General features: G+C 43.2%; 1 protein-coding gene across 1 annotated transcript in view; it reads right to left on the minus strand.

Annotated features, from left to right (window-relative positions):
- LOC139750157 (uncharacterized) overlaps positions 1-13,571 on the minus strand; it is a 223,209-nt gene that overhangs the window by 24,446 nt on the left and 185,192 nt on the right. The window lies entirely within an intron of this gene.

Below are 13,571 nucleotides of genomic sequence, written 5' to 3' on the forward strand. Positions count from 1 at the left end.
TACTCGGGAGTAATGTCTCGTGATGAAGATCTAGAGCAAATGTATATAAAGCCCGCAGTCCCAAACTGCCAACAGTACTGCCTCCACACCCAGATGTGGCCACAAAATTACCGACTGCAGTGCCATCATACTCAGTCTGCAGTCTCATACTACCAACAGTACTTTCACCACAACCAACCTACACCCCATACTGCCAACACACCCATCCTGCAACCCCATACTGTCAACAAATCATCCTGCAACCCCTTACTGCCAACACACCCATCCTGCAGCCCGTATATACTGCCAACTCACCCATCCTGCAACCCCATACTGCCAACATCTCAAAGCGCTTTCCCCAGCTGTCACACCGCACCGCCACCACCATCCACACCAACTCACACGTCCTAAAGAGTGCAGCAAGACAGGCTTGTCCGGCCGACGGCTAGTATAAACACCAACAACAGGTCGGTCCGTGACGATGATGACAACAAACAATGAACAGCCTAAACCTGTTTATGTCCAATGTTTTATTCCTCTTTATTCAAACTGGAAATAGATAAATAAATACATAAATAAATTACGGATAAACTGGAAATAGATGAATAAATAAAAGTAAATAAATAACGGACGAATCGGATTTGGGGAGCCATTCAGCTGGTAATACACACGAGGTATTACAGACAAATGAGAGATATAAATGTTATTCTTGAATGAACGTGTGTCCTTTGGCTGGAAAGACACAAGTGCATCCTACACGATCATCACCAGGTACAGACGACAAGCGAATACCACCGCCGTCTACTCCGTGCACAGCCCACCTCCCTGTTTCCTGTAGCTACAGAGCCTTCTACCCTGCTGGGAGACCACTCCCCTTCTCTCTAAATTTGCATATCCCTTCTCCTACTCAATCCTCCCCTCCCTCCCTCCAGCAACCAGCGGACGTCATCACCATATACGTTCCTTTCACCTCCCGTCCCTTTCATGACCATTCTCTCTCTCTCTCTCTCTCTCTCTCTCTCTCTCTCTCTCTCTCTCTCTCTCTCTCTCTCTCTCTCTCTCTCTCCCCTTCCCGGGGTCACACTCTCCATCATCTTTCTCTTGGCTTTTCAGCACGATGATACGACCCTTAAGCACGATTTTACGACTCCTCGAGTAAGATGGCAAAACCCTGGATCACGACGGTACGACCCTCGATCACGACGGTACGACCCTGGAGTAAGACGGTACACTCCTTGAGTGCTACGGTACAGAGCTACCTTCACCAATATATATATATATATATATATATATATATATATATATATATATATATATATATATATATATATATATACACGATTTTGATTTTTTACCGCAGGGGCGACTCAACTATATTGCACTACAACCCATCCTGTGGGGCGGAGGCACAAAAGAAGATAAGTGTTCAGTAGGTCCAGCAGTGACTGCGGCCTCAATGATTGACATACATTACAGGTTACTTGATAAGAAGATTGTTCACAAGGATTGGCCAGCACTGAATGAATCATTCAGCAGTTTACATGGTAAAGGGCGATTTAAAACAGGTGAACAACAATGACTGGATTTATATATATATATATATATATATATATATATATATATATATATATATATATATATATATATATATTCCCTGGGGATAGGGGAGAAAGAATACTTCCCACGTATTCCCTGCGTGTCGTAGAAGGCGACTAAAAGGGGAGGGAGCGGGGGGGCTGGAAATCCTCCCCTCTCATTATTTTTTTTTTTTTTAATTTTCCAAAAGAAGGAACAGAGAAGGGGGCCAGGTGAGGATATTCCCTCAAAGGCCCAGTTCTCTGTTCTTAACGCTACCTCGCTAACGCGGGAAATGGCGAATAGTTTGGAAAAAGAAAAAAAAAAATAAATAAATATATATATATATATATATATATATATATATATATATATATATATATATATCTTTCTTTTTTCTTTCATACTATTCGCCATTTCCCGCATTAGCGAGGTAGCGTTAAGAACAGAGAACTGGGCCTTTGAGGGAATATCCTTACCTGGCCCCCTTCTCTGTTCCTTCTTTTGGAAAATTGAAAAATATTGTTATGGAGACATACATATCTTGGAGTGTTCCGTAAAAATAATGTCTGAACTCAATAATAGTACAACAGGAAAGTATAGAGCAACGCACGGTGGAAGGAGCCTGCTGGCATAGGTAACATATGGTCTGTTCATTATCAACAAAAAGGAGCAAACTCTCGTGAGTAAGCTATCTATAGCCTAACCCCAGTCAGGCGACAACATGAAAGTGGCAACTGATCCTGTTGGCGGAACCACACACACACACACACACACACACACATATATATATATATATATATATATATATATATATATATATATATATATATATATATATATATATATATATATTCCCTGGGGATAGGGGAGAAAGAATACTTCCCACGTATTCCCTGCGTGTCGTAGAAGGCGACTAAAAGGGGAGGGAGCGGGGGGCTGGAAATCCTCCCCTCTCGTTTTTTTTTAATTTTCCAAAAGAAGGAACAGAGAATTGGGCCAGGTGAGGGTATTCCCTCAAAGGCCCAGTCCTCTGTTCTTAACGCTACCTCGCTAATGCGGGAAATGGCGAATAGTTTGAAAGAAAGAAAAAATATATATATATATATATATATATATATATATATATATATATATATATATATATATATTTTTTTTTTTTTTTTTTTTTTCCCAAAGGAAGGAACGGAGAGCGGGGCCAGGTGGGGATTTTCCCTCTGAGGCCCAGTCCTCTGTTCTTAACGCTACCTCGCAAGCGCGGGAAATGGCGAATAGTATGAAAAAAAAAAAAAAATATATATATATATATAATGAAAAATGAGAATTTTACAACAAATATATAAATGATATAATATAATGCCAGAATTTTTTTTATACAAATACTAAAAAAGTTACCGAATATTTATGACGAAAGATGAGACTATATGAACAGTCAAACCTCAGAGGAGACCTCAAGAAATATTAGGGGTTGTGGCCATGTGTTATAATCGCTGGTTGTGTGTTGTGAAGGTGTGCTGTTTGCTGGAGAAGTGTCGTGAGATGTAGATATTCAATCTGGACGGCATGTGTTGCAGACGGCCCATTGTGTTACGTTGTGTGTGTGTGTGTGTGTGTGTGTGTGTGTGTTGCACTGACGTCTCCAGACGAGACTCTTAAGCTGTCTGCTCTGCACATCTCTGCTGGGGGAGGACGTGCGATGTGATGGCTCAGCAAGGATGGCTATGTGAAAATTGTCATGAAATCGGCTTTGGTGCAGTGCAGGAGGAAAAAAAAAATTGGATCCTGTGATGGTCTTTGTATTGCTGAAGTCTTTGTCGTATTGTTGTGTTGACCGCAATGACTTGCCATTTATCAAAAAAAAAAAAAAAGGCTTTGCTAAATTATGACGTCTGTACACACACACGCACAAACACACACACACACACACACACGACCGGATGATCATACGAAAGCTGAATGACAATAAAGGTTAATGATGCTTAGCGTTAGCAGAGGTGATTACCAGCTGCAGCTCTGACAACAGAGAGGGGAACGTTAACAGCTGCTTCTCTGGCAAGTGAGAGGGGAACATTACCAGCTGCAGCTCAGTGAGAGGGGAACATTTCCACCTGAAGCTCTGGCAACAGTGGGGGAAACAGTACCAACAGAAGTACCCGAACATGACCAATTTCAGCAACACATCAAAGTCACTAACGTTAGCATTATCATAACCATCACTACCGCCAGCAAGTCACTATCATCTTCACCATCACACGCAGCATCAACAGCAGCATCACCATCATCATCACCAGGATACACCATCTGCTTCGAGGTGGCCATGACCTACTCTCCCAAGGGCCTACATCCGCCACTGTTTGTTGACTCGCGCGTTAAGTCAACTGCCGTCGTCCGCACACACACCCACTCGCCCATCTCCTTTGTTTCTTGCTTAAGCAGGCGTTCCCTGCTTAAGCAACACTGGCTAATTCAAAAATGTTTTGTGAGCCTTGTCAATCAATTTAGCTCCGGGTTTGCCTCTTGTCATTAATCGTGTTTTGCCTCTAGCAAGGTTAAATTTTGCATCCGGCACTAATTGTGTATTTATCCGCCGACTTTGTCGTGACTTTCCGGCTACGTGTTGGAAATAAATGCACCACCAGACTCTCCCTGCCAGCAGCTGGTACACTCACATACACACCAAGCGGAGAGCCTTTATTCACTACAACCTTGAGTTTACAGGATACTACAAGATTACGACGGCCTGGTCCTTGACGTAACCCTTAAGGGCGAGATCACAGACCGGAATCGTACCGTCATGCTCGGATCGTACCGTTGTGCTCATAAGAGATCGTACCTTCATGCTCATCAGGGATCATACCATCGTGCCCATAAAGGATTCCACCCTTGTGTTCGTAAGGAATTGTAACATCAAGCTGAAGCAGGTTAAACGTCCATATATACGAAGTACCTGCCAGGTGAATAAGACCAGTATGTATGGTACAGAGGGGTACGAAGGGAATCGGTAGAAGCAACTCCTTTGCTAAGCTTGGTTACAGCTTGGATGAGGATAGCAAGAACGTAATGCTGGGCGTCGGATGCTGCCGATGTTACCAATAAGAATATGACGTGGACGTAAGACATTTACGACTGGTGTTTCCGTTCTTGGTAGTCCATCCCAAACTCTGTCAAGAAGCTTAAAATATACATCCATGTTGTACTGAGGGAATGAAAACATTTTACCGTGGTGTTCTGTCCTCTGCATGATATGTTTATAAATGTATCAGACAGCTGGAAGACAGAAGAAACCGCTAAAAGCTTGAAAATAATGAGGCATCATAACGTAGCAGACGTGTTACCGAGACACAGGCTCCAACATGTACTTTGTAGCCATAACCTCGTGGATACTTCGTCAAGTCTTCGAAGGTCTTCATCCCTCCAGCCCTGGCTGGGCCCAAGCTACTGGATTGGGTCGCTAGTCGACCAAGCTGCTGGAAGCCGTAGTCCTCACGCCCCACACTTTGCTGGTACTTGCCCAATACTCTTGAACTTCCCTTCCGTATATCCCATGCTGTTTCTGATGGTTGCTGGCAAGGTGCTGAAGAGTCTTGGGCCCCAGATGTTTAAGGTATTCTCTCTCTTTTTGTGCATACCGTGCCTTGAATAATATCATCACTGGTCCTTCTTCACTTATCTTGAAGGTCCGCAGGATCCTGCCTACCATCTTTCTGCATGAGGCAACCGTTATTTTGTTTTATTCACTAAAGATTGGGTCGTTGGACATTTTTATTACTCTGATGTCTTTCACATTATTCATATGGTTGATGATACCGTCTGTGGTTGTCCGGTATTGTGTTTTTTTTTTTATTTCTTTTTTTCCCCCATACCGTAGATGAAATTCATCTCTAATGAAACGCATGTTGTTCTCGGCTGCCCAATGAAAGACTTCGTTAATGTCACTATGCAGCCTTTCGGCATCTTCTAATGATGTGATTCTCATACTTATTCTTGTATCATATACAAAGGATGATATGGAACCGTGGCTCGTGTTTGCGTCTATGTCAGATATAAGAATAAGGAACAGGAGGGCAAATACAGTTCGTTAGGGAGATAGCTTTTTACTATGGTTTAAGTGTTGTGATCTATTTATTGATAAGTTGTATATCCAAATTCTAATTCTTCCGGTTATGCCCACCTTTCGCATTTTATGTGCTGTGACACTAAGGACAAGTCTGTCAAATGCTTTTGCAAATCTACGTTAATCACGTCTAGGCCTGTGGCTGAGAGTACGGTTATACTCTCTATGGCCCTCTCGAAATCTTCTGCTGGGAAGGTGATATCTGCTGTTTGTACACTTGCGGATAACCGTTTAGGAAGAAGTATGTTGGTCATTCATTCTCAACGTTGTTTTTGGCTCGTTGAATAGAGATTCGTATTGCCTCCTTGAAATCTCACTCATCTCTTAGCAGTCGTCTGTAATGTTGCCAGCTTCTGTTCTGAGTGGACAAATGGAGTTTGTGGTTCTGGATTGACATTTTCCATACAAGTAAAAGTATTTCTAGGTTATTTCGTATTTCATTCATGTTTTTTTTTTTTTTCTTTTTCCCTTTTTTTCATTTGACATTTTCAGTTCACGGTCTACGTCCGATAATTCACCCTTGAAAGGTTCTCTTTCCCTCGGTGGATGAGCTGTGGCTTCTTTGGATATGCAGTTCTTTTCCGCCCCCTGTAAAGACTTCGTCTTTCTCACTCTAACGTAGATCTTCTGTGCTTCCTTCTGGCTAGTATACGTCTGCTGTATGTTGGCATTACCAAAGTGGCCATGTCATCTATACCCTCCTCCTGTTTTAGTACTCGTCTGAGTTTCCCAAGACATCCTCCCAGTTTGTGTGTTTACAATTACAACTGAAATCACAGAACACTCCTCCTCCACTGTATCGTGTGTTCTGACAATGCAGTTTACATCCAAGCTTGTCTTCCCGTCAGCCAGGTTGTGATCGCAACACTGGAGTGTTTGAGATGGTATAATGTCACATGGTCGATCCACATAATTGGTATCAAGTCCAGAATGTTAGTTCCCCCTGGTCGGTTTTATTACATGTCTGAGGGAGAACTTTTTCACATAGACTAAATGACTATTTCTTGTAGCTGTTCGCCCGAGCTGCTTCGAATGTCAGCACGTTCAGCCACACTGTTATTTCCTGCCTGTCTCCATTTCATGTGTGGTCGGCTGAAGTCGCCTAAGACAAGTATATTTGGTTCTGGGTTTACGAGGAGGTCAAGACGTTTCTGATTTGTTCCTTAAATTCACGAGGCTTTGCATCAGGTGGTTTATAGGTTAATGCACTGCAGTGCGGGGATGGTGTGTGAGGAGCCCAGGTGGTGTGTGTGTGTGTATGGAAGGGGTGAGGAAGGGGGGATGGTCTCTGATGGGCCCAGGTGGTGTGTGTGTGTGTGTGTGTGTGTGTGTGTGTGTGTGTGTGTGTATGTGTGTGTGTGTGGAAAGGGGGATTGGGGGTAAATAATAGACCCAGGTGGGTTGTAGAAGGTGGTGTTTGTGAATCCCTGCCCAGTGGACCAAGAAGAGTGTAGGCAATATATACTGAGATCAAAGCCTACAAGCACACACACACACACACACACACACACACACATATATATATATATATATATATATATATATATATATATATATATTCACACCATTCGCCATTTCCCGCGTTAGCAAGGTAGCGTTACGGGCAGAGGACTGGGCCGTTGAGGGAATATCCTTACCTGGCCCCCTTCTCTGTTCCTTCTTTTGGAAAATTAAAAAAAAAAAGAGAGGGGAGGATTTCCAGCTTCCCGCTCCCTCCCCTTTTAGTCGCCTCCTACGACATGCAGGGAATACGTGGGAAATATTCTTTCTCCCCTATCCCCAGGGATAATATATATATATATATATATATATATATATATATATATATATATATATATATATATATATATATATATATATATATACGTGTATGTATATACATGTGTATGTGGGTGGGTTGGGCCATTCTTTCGTCTGTTTCCTTGCGCTACCTCGCTACCGCGGGAGATAGCGACAAAGTATAAATAATAATAAATAAAGAAAACGTAATATCTAACTGCAGGACAAGTTCTTGCTCAACAAAGGGTAAAGGTTTCCTCTCATGCGTTCGGAGCGCATGGCCTTGCTGGCTGGCTTGGAGCACCGCCGCGCATAGCAACGCTCCATGCGGTTAGCGTTGCATGCGTCGTGCGCCAGGCGTAATACGTGCGTCATGCGCAGCGCACAAAAGAAGAATAAAATCCGTTGCCCAAAAAACGTGACACAGAGATGCAACGCGTAATGCACGACAGAAAATGGGAAGAGAAGACGGAAGTGAAGAGAGGTGGGAAAAAACGAGAATAAGAAGAGGTGTGGGGAGAAAATGGGATGGAGAGAGAGAGAGAGAGAGAGAGAGAGAGAGAGAGAGAGAGAGAGAGAGAGAGAGAGAGAGAGAGAGAGAGAGAAAACGGGATGGAGAAAAAAAATGATCACCGGGAAGGAAATGAGATTAAAACGAAGGAAAGAACATGGAGAAAGAAAACAGGGGATAGAAATGAGAGATAAAGGAGTGCAGAGGGAAACAGCGTGAGGAAGGAAGAGATAGAAAGCTATTATTATACATATAGGAAAGGAAAACGGGATATGAAGGGGAAACACAATGGAAATAAGGGAATGAAACACGGGAAAAAAGAAGAAAACGGGAAAATGATGTGTAAAAAGAATAAAACAATAAGGAGTTAAAAGCAGAAGTTGGAGGAAATGAGCTGGGTATCGAGAGAGAGAGAGAGAGAGAGAGAGAGAGAGAGAGAGAGAGAGAGAGAGAGAGAGAGAGAGAGAGAGAGAACGGACATAGGATAGATCAGAGAAAACGAGAAAGTGAAAAGAAGAAAAAAAAAACGAAATACGAGGAGAAAAAGGACATAAAAAAGACAGAAAAGACGAGGAAAAGGACAGAAGCTGGAAATAAGGAGGCGTGAGGAGAAGACAGAAATGAAAAGCAGGGGAGAATGATTACGGTAAGAGCGGAGGAAATATAAAATAAACGAGATAGTTACAAGAAAAGTGAAGAAATGGACAAGGAAGATAACACGATAATAACACGGAGACAGAAAACGGTCGTCAGAGGAAAAGTAGGATAAAGAAGGAAGAACGAATATGAAGGAGAGAAATCTGCAATGAGACGGAAGGGGAGAGAAAACGGATGAAGAATAGAAAAAAACGGGAGCACGAGGGAGATATGAAATAAAAGACAATAAAAAACGGAAGACGTAAAGAAAACAGGAATAACACAGAAAAACAGTGAATATTACATACAAATGACAATAAGCGGAAAGCACACACAGCAAATGAATAACTAAACACACCGACATGAACAAATAAAATGGAAGAGGCCAGGAGAAACAAGGCAATGACAAACAAGCAAGGAGATAAAGCAAATGACAAAGAGAAGAATGAATGTGTCAGAAAATGAGAAACGAGAGGGCCAAGGACAAAGAAAACAGATGAATCATAATGAAACAAGCACAGAAACAAAGCAGGCAACAGAGCAAAGACAAATACGGAAGGTACAGACAAAACACAGACAGGCCGAGACACAGAGCCGGAGAGACAGACAGGCACAGACAGACAGAAGAACATAGTTCAAGACACAAACAACAGAGATACAGAAGGGGTGACAGGCTGAGGTACAGAGACATAGACAACCGAGACAGAGAAGGGTTGACAGGCTGAGGAACATAGCCCAAGACACAGACAACAGAGGTACAGAAGGGGGTGACAGGCTGAAGCACAGAGTTCAAGACACAGACAACAGACACACGGGAGGGCATGACAGGTAGTGACACAACTCTGTACGCCACAGAACCACAAGTATTTCTATTCCTTGAACATGACGGTACGACTCCCTTCAGTACGACCTCTCAAGTACGAAGGTACGACCCCCTTGAATACGACGGTACGACCCCCACTGAGCACGAAGGTACGACTCCCTGAAATAGGACTGAGCTACCTAACTGAGTACGAAAGTACGACCCCCTTGAGTACGACGGTACAACCCCCTTGAATACAACGGTACGACCCCTTGAATACGACGGTACGACCCCCCATGATCACGAAGGTACGACCTCCTGGGTACGATCGGTCGGCCTGGCCCGACTCAGCCACTCGGACCTGAAATGACCCCTTGACCCCTTCTGTTTGTCGAGTGGGAAAACAAAAGATGTGTTCTTAAACCACTAAACTCCCTGGGGCAACTTGACCCTCCGCGTGACCTCTGACCCGACAACCACTAGAGGTCGTTATCAGCGAACCATCTTCGCTTTTCCCCCCCAGAAGTGATAAATAAAACGCACGAAGCGTGAACAACCAACCTATGACTCTCTGTGAGGACCAATGATCATCTCTGGGGAGGAGATTAATACTCTCTGGGGCTCTGGGGTCCTACAATGCCATTAGATTAATGATTAAGAACTATACTAAATGTCTGATCAAAACAGGTTTATAATCGTTCAGTTGTTCGTATGTGATTAATACCTTGCCTGAATAGCCAGTCATCTCATGACTCACACATAATCTATTCATCTGATTAATAAGCCGGATGATCAATTAGATATCTGATCACTTAGCCATCAGTCCGATTAGTTATCTGATTCGTACACCATAAAGATTAGCTGATGTAATTCAAGCTATTATAGTTCTCTTACACTATCATCTTCTCTTCCTAATCTCATCATCCTCCTCTTATTCCCTTCTCTCTCACTTCCCCCATTCTCTTTGTGTACTATTATCACTATAACTATTCTTTTTTTTCTAAAATAAAAGGTTTCACCTACGGACAGAAGACGGCGTCGTTTCCCGGCGAAGAAGAACAACCTGCCCTTTAAAAGAAGCAGATGGTAGCATTCACGTAAATGAAATGACACCCCCTCCCGCCGCGCGTGCGCGCGAGGTAGCGCTAGGGAAAAGACAACAAAGGCCACATTCGTTCACACTGTCTCTAGCTGTTACGTGTATTACACCGAAACCACAGCTCCCTTTCCACATCCTAGGCCCTACATGCCCTGGTTAAATCCACTGACAGCACGTCGACCCGGTATATATATATATATATATATATATATATATATATATATATATATATATATATATATATATACATATATATTTTTTTTTTTTTTTTTTTTTTTTTTGCTTTGTCGCTGTCTCCCGCGTTTGCGAGGTAGCGCAAGGAAACAGACGAAAGAAATGGCCCAACCCACCCCCATACACATGTATATACATACGTCCACACACGCAAATATACATACCTACACAGCTTTCCATGGTTTACCCCAGACGCTTCACATGCCCTGATTCAATCCACTGACAGCACGTCAACCCCGGTATACCACATCGCTCCAATTCACTCTATTCCTTGCCCTCCTTTCACCCTCCTGCATGTTCAGGCCCCGATCACACAAAATCTTTTTCACTCCATCTTTCCACCTCCAATTTGGTCTCCCTCTTCTCCTCGTTCCCTCCACCTCCGACACATATATCCTCTTGGTCAATCTTTCCTCACTCATTCTCTCCATGTGACCAAACCATTTCAAAACACCCTCTTCTGCTCTCTCAACCACGCTCTTTTTATTTCCACACATCTCTCTTACCCTTACGTTACTTACTCGATCAAACCACCTCACACCACACATTGTCCTCAAAATCTCATTTCCAGCACATCCATCCTCCTGCGCACAACTCTATCCATAGCCCACGCCTCGCAACCATACAACATTGTTGGAACCACTATTCCTTCAAACATACCCATTTTTGCTTTCCGAGATAATGTTCTCGACTTCCACACATTCTTCAAGGCTCCCAAAATTTTCGCCCCCTCCCCCACCCTATGATCCACTTCCGCTTCCATGGTTCCATCCGCTGCCAGATCCACTCCCAGATATCTAAAACACTTCACTTCCTCCAGTTTTTCTCCATTCAAACTCACCTCCCAACTGACTTGACCCTCAACCCTACTGTACCTAATAACCTTGCTCTTATTCACATTTACTCTTAACTTTCTTCTTCCACACACTTTACCAATATATATATATATATATATATATATATATATATATATATATATATATATATATATATATATATATATATATATACCACTACAGAGACTGTAGCTACAGAGATATGGACCGGACAAACTAAGATCCACACGGCGGTAAACAGGCATAGAAATACAAAATCCTACAGTGTATGTACAGACGTATGTACAGACAACTTACATCACTAGAACACATTAGGGTCAAGGGCACCAACAGGCCATCAAACCCTGCCTCCCTGCTCACCACTGAGCCTGAAAATGGAAAGCATCTTGGGATAAAAAAAAAAAAAGAAGTTATCAAATGAGGAATTGCCTAAGGAAAATGGACAGTTCGACCTCATCAGCACGAAGTGATATGAGGAGGGGGAAGTTATCTGAATTAAAAGGCCTCAGAAACAGAGGAAAGAGCAACGTTACGATGGATTTTTTTTTTCTTGTGTGATATCCAAAGTGATGAAGCAGACAGATGGGTAGTCCCAGCACTATGGTTTGGAGAGAGAGAGAGAGAGAGAGAGAGAGAGAGAGAGAGAGAGAGAGAGAGAGAGAGAGAGAGAGAGAGAGGCGAGCTGTTCAAGAAGACTAGTTCAACAAAAACTGCCAGCAGAGATGAACAGACATATTACGGGGAAGGTTTGGGAGGTACATAAGGCAGGTGGGGGTGTTAAGAGAGTATATACAGAGGAGGGACAAAAAAAAATGAAGACACATGGAGTCTGACACAAAAACTGACGGTGACACACCTGTTCAAACAAAATTCTCATCGCGTATTTACCCGCGAGGGTTTCGCAACGCCCTGTACCACCAGACGAGGGAAGAGGAGAACCCTGGGAAGCAGCTGTCATGGAAAGATGGATGACGATACGTGTTACGGAGGAACCAGACTCCCCCCCCCCCCCCCCCCCCCCCCCCCTCACTCTAACGTAGATCTTCTGTGCTTCCTTCTGGCTAGTATACGTTGCTGCATGTTGGCATTACCAAAGTGGCCATGTCATCTATACCCTCCTCCTGTTTTAGTACTCGTCTGAGTTTCCCAAGACATCCTCCAGTTTGTGTGTTTACAATTACAACTGAAATCACAGAACACTCCTCCTCCACTGTATCGTGTGTTCTGACAATGCAGTTTACATCCAAGCTTGTCTTCCCGTCAGCCAGGTTGTGATCGCAACACTGGAGTGTTTGAGATGGTATAATGTCACATGGTCGATCCACATAATTGGTATCAAGTCCAGAATGTTAGCTCCCCCTGGTCGGTTTTATTACATGTCTGAGGGAGAACTTTTTCACATAGACTGAATGACTATTTCTTGTAGCTGTTCGCCCGAGCTGCTTCGAATGTCAGCACGTTCAGCCACACTGTTATTTCCTGCCTGTCTCGATTTCATGTGTGGTCGGCTGAAGTCGCCTAAGACAAGTATATTTGGTTCTGGGTTTACGAGGAGGTCAAGACGTTTCTGATTTGTTCCTTAAATTCACGAGGCTTTGCATCAGGTGGTTTATAGGTTAATGCACTGCAGTGCGGGGATGGTGTGTGAGGAGCCCAGGTGGTGTGTGTGTGTGTGTATGGAAGGGGTGAGGAAGGGGGGATGGTCTCTGATGGGCCCAGGTGGTGTGTGTGTGTGTGTGTGTGTGTGTGTATGTGTGTGTGTGTGGAAAGGGGGATTGGGGGTAAATAATAGACCCAGGTGGGTTGTAGAAGGTGGTGTTTGTGAATCCCTGCCCAGTGGACCAAGAAGAGTGTAGGCAATATATACTGAGATCAAAGCCTACAAGCACACACACACACACACACACACACACACACATATATATATATATATATATATATATATATATATATATATATATATATATATATATATATATATATATATATTCATACCATTCGCCATT

This window comes from Panulirus ornatus, chromosome 1 (genome assembly GCF_036320965.1).
Source record: "Panulirus ornatus isolate Po-2019 chromosome 1, ASM3632096v1, whole genome shotgun sequence".
Taxonomy (NCBI): domain Eukaryota; kingdom Metazoa; phylum Arthropoda; class Malacostraca; order Decapoda; family Palinuridae; genus Panulirus; species Panulirus ornatus.